Raw genomic sequence first — 7,071 nt, 5'->3', positions numbered from 1 at the left:
GCTAATCAAGTGGGAGGGCCTGCGTGGTTATCTTATACCTGTGGAACTTTAGCTTATGGTCTCCTTTTCCTGTGGAGAGGAGACACCACGTGGTTTTGACACGCTGGCTTTGTTGGGCTGCAGGGATAACCAGTAGCTAGTCACTATTTTTTTTCCCCTGATTTTTTTTTTTTGTTTTATTTTTATTGAATAAAGAAGGAAAATGAAAATAAAAATAAGGGTAAAATGTAAAACTGACTCGTAAAATTTCTTCAGATTTCATTTTAGTCATTTACCTCTTTTTTTGTTTATTTTAGCCCTTTAACTTTCAAGTTTATTTAATTAAGACTTTTTCATCAACTTTTGTTATATGATGTGGTTAATTTTTCAATTTTATAAAATTTTCTTCAAATTTTTTAAATTAAAAAAAATTCAATTAATGATTGAAAAATATTTTTCAGATTTTTTTTTTTCAAAAAATTTTAACAAAAGTTAACGGAGATGCCTTAATTGAATAAATCTGAAACTTAGAAAACTGAAATAAAATCTGAAAAAAATTAGAAGGCTAGTTTTGCATAATCTAAAAATAGAATGTGTGGATATGCCCAAAAAAAAAAAAAAAAAAATTAAGAGTGAGACAATTGGCTACTATCATGTGTGAGCATGTGCATGATTATAATAGCTCTTTTACTTGTTGAGAAACTAATGCCTGAGAGACCTAGACAAAAATGAGAATGGTGGACGATTTCTCAAGTTAGTTGAATTATATCTTAACCTTAACTAATGTCTTATCGTTATCTTTGAAATTTTGAGCTCAAGACATACCCAATTCTAAGATTCTAAGTGAAACTTAGGTTTAGGTCCCTATAGCCGTTTAACTTCTAATTTTAAGTGAAACTTAGGTTTAGATCCCTATAGCGGCTTAACTTCTAATTTTAACAGATATATTCAATTAGTCACCAAGTAGTTAATTAGTCAATATTCAAGCACAATAATAAATATGGATAAATGCATTCAGAACATTAATAAAGAACAAGCATGCCCAACATAACATTTGTTCACAAATTGAAAACCCAAATAGCAAAAACACTCCAAGGCAAAGCCCAATTCAATAAGTTTACTATTGAAGGTTGTTGCAGTCCAACGATACTCACATTACTTCTCATATATACATGTAGTAAGCCTAAGTGCCTAAGCACTTCAAGCAGCTCTAGTTAGTAACTGCAAAACAAGCCTTGTGTCTTCAAAGCTACTCAAGATGTTGATCACAAAATTATCTCTTAGTCACTTCAAAACTTGATGAAGATTTGATGTTGTCTACTATGGTGATCTTTGTGTTTGAAATAGGAAAGAGCGGAAGACAGTGGAAAGCTCTCTCTAGGGTTGAATGGCTACAAAATAGTCATGGAAATCAATCTTGGATTTTCTATATTAAAATTTTGCTCGACCAACCATCTTGCGAATTTTGCTCGATTGAAATCTTCAAAACAACACAATGAATTGTAGTCTTTAGCTTCAACCTTTACTACGTACATCAGTACAATTACGACGGACAATAGTCCAACAATTTACAAATAAATTTGTTATATATGGAATTAATAACAATGGGCGACCACTAATGATTGTAACTGGTTAAATTGATACATTTTGGGAGAGTGAAATTTGAACTTTAATAAACATCTCCATTAATGGGAAATATCAGAAAATGCCACTGGCTAGTATGGTAACTTACGACATCCTGTTGGGTCTGCCCAAGTGAGATAAACACATAGGTAAACATGAACTTAACTCTTGATTATAAAAAGTATTGAATCTTGTACATTTTTATTATACATCGTCTGTACATATTACTAATTTCATGTTTTAAATTTGAATATATATTAATAAATAAATAAAAATGTAGATTTCACACATGAAACTATAAACAACGTGTATGAAGCGTACATCAACAAGTGCTAGAAGCCTAGAACAATTACCTTTTTATAAACACATGAGGTGAGAGGAAAACAAATTTAATAGTTCCAAACTTGAGGAATCCATATGCAAAGACGTATATCTTAGGGGTTTTTTTTTGTAAAGGAAATTTTGCTGTAAGGTACCTCTTGGGAAATGCCAAGAGACATGTTACTATCAAATTGGGATACAAAGGTTTAAGTTTAACGGCGGACAACTAATTTATAAACTTCTAAAGTGAGTTAAAACTAGAGGACAAATAGGGTACATTATTTTACCCATAGAAATAAGTCAAACAAATATATTTTTATTAAATAAGTTATGTAACTACAATTTTATATTTAAACTATTTTTTTCAAAACAATTTTTTCAAACAATTTAACTTTTAAAAGTTGTACTAAACAGGCACATAGATGCAAATTTAAATTGTCAAATAATAGATTGGACAAACTTTCTTCCAAAATTGATATATCGGAAAATTCGGTCTATATTCCATTGTGGAAGATCCAAAGTCTATTGAAATATTACTTCTGACTTGTGGGTAGTCTTTTAGAGAGAACTAAAAACTAAATACAATGATCTTCTAGCTTTAAGGATTGTAGACTTTTTGAAGAGCAATGTATGCCAATAAAAAACGCACCCATATTGAATTAGAGCTTTCTTATTATTTCTATTCGGGTCTATGCTTCTTTATCAGTCACCTAAAACTAATGAATTATCCTTATAATTAATCTACCACTTGGGAGAAAATTTCTTTTTTTGGCTTTTTATTTTTCCACTAATTAAAGACACCCTGAAATGAAAAATATAAATATATGCGCATTTGGATTAGTTTATGAGTTATGTTAATAGATGCTCTTAGAGTAATTGTTAATTTATATACAGTTTTTTAATGATTTATTTTTTCTAGGCACAATTGTATTTTCACTTACATTTAACAAATCAGCGTATCAATAAAAAATAATCTAATTGCATAAAAGTTTACTCCAGATGCTAATGTATTTGTAATTGTAAGTATGTTACTATTTGCTACTCTGAAGTCTTATCTGTGTTTAACCCCCCAAAAAAAAAGAAAAGAAAAAGGGTCTTATCTATATGTGTGTGTGTTTTGTGACTTTCGTTATAGTGATGTATTTGCCAAGTCTCTCATTTCTGCTTTTTAATCCATCTAGGGGTGCAAGGAGTTTCCCAGTTTCCCTACACCAACAATCTCTACTTTTGGAAAGGGATCAACTTGCAACCAATTATGTCCAACATCCCATAAAGTAAAAGCAATTAGAGACTAGAAAAGAAAAAAAAAATCTCCACCAATTGTTTCAAAAATAAACAAAAAGATGGTGGATTGGACATATGACAAACCATTATTACCTTTGTACACGCCCAACTCATTTTCCTTTTCCCCCTAACCAATAATACAACATGGGTTTTTTTTAGCTGCAACAATAATAGGTCCGCTATTTCAAACCAAAAAGAGAGAGCCACTGCTGTCTGTAACTGTTACTATAACAGCGCATTGTAATCTCGAAACTGACATTCATTGGTAGTTACTAATAAAAATGTGTTTCCACATATCCTACTCACATATTTTTACCAATTACAACTTGTCATATGATAAGTTGTGACATAAAATTATGTCAAAAGTTGTGTCCCGAGCATAATCTCTGTTAACTTAATATACGTTTCCGCGTGTGGGTTGTATTACTATTAATGCATGCTTTTGCCATATCTATTTAGGAACTTGAACTTCAAGAATATCACTTAATTTGGAGCTTAACAATGTCAGACGGAATATGGCAATTTTAAGAACAATACGAAAGAGAATAATTTGGAGCCTAATATCACGAGGACATCTGGGAGTATATACTGCGTATCTTTTTACGTATAACCTAATGCTTAAACTCAATTAATACAGTCCCCGTCTTCTCAAATAATAATAATAATAATAATACAGTCCCTTGTTCAAAGTGGAAAAAGATACGTATCAATGTATCTTGCATATTGTATATAATGGTCTTCAATTTTTTATTTTTTTGCAAACAGTACAATTGTTCAACTTTTGGAACTCGTTGTATCTACTCAATGATGGCAAATGTTACAACTAAATCAAATGCAACAAGAAGGAGCTGCAATGAAACGACTTAGCTTTGAGTCCAATGTATTTTGTGCACCCGTTATGATGGTAATAAATGTCCAAATTGTGAAGAGCTTTTACGTACAAAACAACCTTTGTCTCGTCTCTCTTCCTCAAAGCCACCTGTGCCGCCAAATGCTCGTCTTTAAGACCCAAAAACAATGTTTGGAAAATTCCATAAACGTCAACAAAACGAAGAAAATCTTCAAGGAGGCTCTCAACCCACTGAGGCTGTCGACGTAAGGATTCTTGGGTTTGTGGGAGTTGGAGAATATCATCAAGGTAGTCATGAACGCTTTTAAGACTGTTCAAACCATCACAGAGCCAAGCTGAAGTACGAGTGTCAGGCTTGGAAGCCCAAGATTTGAGGTCGTTGATCTTATCCTTGAGCTGAGAGATCAAAGGGTGAGATCTGCATGGAAGACTTATAGATCTATTGTGGTGAGAGATTGGTACTTTCCATGGAGGGTTGGGAGTTTTGTTAGGGAAAGAAAGGGAGCGTCTAAAAACACCCACCATTGTTGTTTTTTCTTTCAAATTTTTGTGTTGGTGTTGTGTTGTGTTTGCTTTGGTGAAGAGAAAGAGATAATGAGAAGAGGGTTTATAAAGGGTGGACATGGACAACTAAGGCACACGAGGCATTGTGTGGGGGGACTAGATCCGCGAATAAATCCAGGCTGTTTATAGTAATTAGCTAATCAAGTGGGAGGGCCTGCGTGGTTATCTTATACCTGTGGAACTTCAGCTTATGGTCTCCTTTTCCTGTGGAGAGGAGACACCACGTGGTTTTGACACGCTGGCTTTGTTGGGCTGCAGGGATAACCAGTAGCTAGTCACTATTTTTTTTCCCCTGATTTTTTTTTTTGTTTTATTTTTATTGAATAAAGAAGGAAAATGAAAATAAAAATAAGGGTAAAATGTAAAACTGACTCGTAAAATTTCTTCAGATTTCATTTTAGTCATCTACCTCTTTTTTTGTTTATTTTAGCCCTTTAACTTTCAAGTTTATTTAATTAAGGCTTTTTCATCAACTTTTGTTATATGTTGTGGTTAATTTTTCAATTTTATAAAATTTTGTTCAAATTTTTTAAATTAAAAAAAATTCAATTAATGATTGAAAAATATTTTTTAGATTTTTTTTTTCAAAAAAGTTTAACAAAAGTTAACGGAGATGCCTTAATTGAATAAATCTGAAACTTAGAGAACTGAAATAAAATCTGAAAAAAGTTAGAAGGCTAATTTTGCATAATCTAAAAATAGACTGTGTGGATATGCCCCAAAAAAAAAATTTAAAAATGAGACAATTGGCTACTATCACGTGTGAGCATGTGCATGATTATAATAGCTCTTTTACTTGTTGAGAAAAAACGCGGCCATAGCACCTCTGAGGGCTATAGTCACGCGTTTTAGGCTGCATTCAGAAGCGCGGCCTAAGGAAACGCGGCTATAGGCTATGGCCACATTTTTGTGACCTGTAGCCGCGTTTTTCAACCGCGGCCATAGGCCAATTTTTTTGTAGTGAGAGACCTAGACAAAAATGAGAATGGTGGATGATTTCTCAAGTTAGTTGAATTATATCTTAACCTTAACTAATGTCTTATCGTTATCTTTGAAATTTTGAGCTCAAGACATACCCAATTCTAAGATTCTAAGTGAAACTTAGGTTTAGGTCCCTATAGCCACTTAACTTCTAATTTTAAGTGAAACTTAGGTTTAGATCCCTATAGCGGCTTAACTTCTAATTTTAACAGATATATTCAATTAGTCACCAAGTAGTTAATTAGTCAATATTCAAGCACAATAATAAATATGGATAAATGCATTCAGAACATTAATAAAGAACAAGCATGCCCAACATAACATTTGTTCACAAATTGAAAACCCAAATAGCAAAAACACTCCAAGGCAAAGCCCAATTCAATAAGTCTACTATTGAAGGTTGTTGCGGTCCAACGATACTCACGTTACTTTTCATATATACATGTAGTAAGCCTAAGTGCCTAAGCACTTCAAGCCGCTCTAGTTAGTAACTGCAAAACAAGCCTTGTGTCTTCAAAGCTACTCAAGATGTTGATCACAAAATTATCTCTTAGTCACTTCAAAACTTCATGAAGATTGGATGTGTCTACTATGGTGATCTTTGTGTTTGAAATAGGAAAGAGCGGAAGACAATGGAAAGCTCTCTCTAGGGTTGAATGGCTACAAAATAGTCATGGAAATCAATCTTGGATTTTCTATATTAAAATTTTGCTTGACCAACCATCTTGCGAATTTCTACCAGAAGTTTCTATACAAGCACCCAATTTCAATTAAACGATCTTCTCTTTTTGCTCGATTGAAATCTTCAAAACAACACAATGAATTGTAGTCTTTAGCTTCAACCTTTACTACGTACATCAATACAATTACAACGGACAATAGTCCAACAATTTACAAATAAATTTGTTATATATGGAATTAATAACAATGGGCGACCACTAATGATTGTAACTGGTTAAATTGATACATTTTGGGAGAGTGAAATTTGAACTTTAATAAACATCTCCATTAATGGGAAATATCAGAAAATGCCACTGGCTAGTATGGTAACTTACTACATCCTGTTGGGTCTGCCCAAGTGAGATAAACACATAGGTAAACATGAACTTAACTCTTGATTATAAAGAGTATTGAATCTTGTACATTTTTATTATACATCGTCTGTACATATCACCAATTTCATGCTTTAAATTTGAATATATATTAATAAATAAATAAAAATGTAGATTTCACACATGAAACTATAAACAACGTGTATGAAGCGTACATCAATAAGTGCTAGAAGCCTAAAACAATTACCGTTTTATAAACACATGAGGTGAGAGGAAAACAAATTTAATAGTTCCAAACTTGAGGAATCCATATGCAAAGACGTATATCTTAGGGTTTTTTTTTGTAAAGGAAATTTTGCTGTAAGGTACCTCTTGGGAAATGCCAAGAGACATGTTACTATCAAATTGGGATACAAA

This window comes from Quercus suber, unplaced genomic scaffold (genome assembly GCF_002906115.3).
Source record: "Quercus suber isolate HL8 unplaced genomic scaffold, Cork oak 2.0 scaffold_528, whole genome shotgun sequence".
NCBI lineage: Eukaryota > Viridiplantae > Streptophyta > Magnoliopsida > Fagales > Fagaceae > Quercus > Quercus suber.
The sequence above is the reverse complement of the archived record's forward strand: the minus strand, read 5'-3'. Positions refer to the sequence as shown.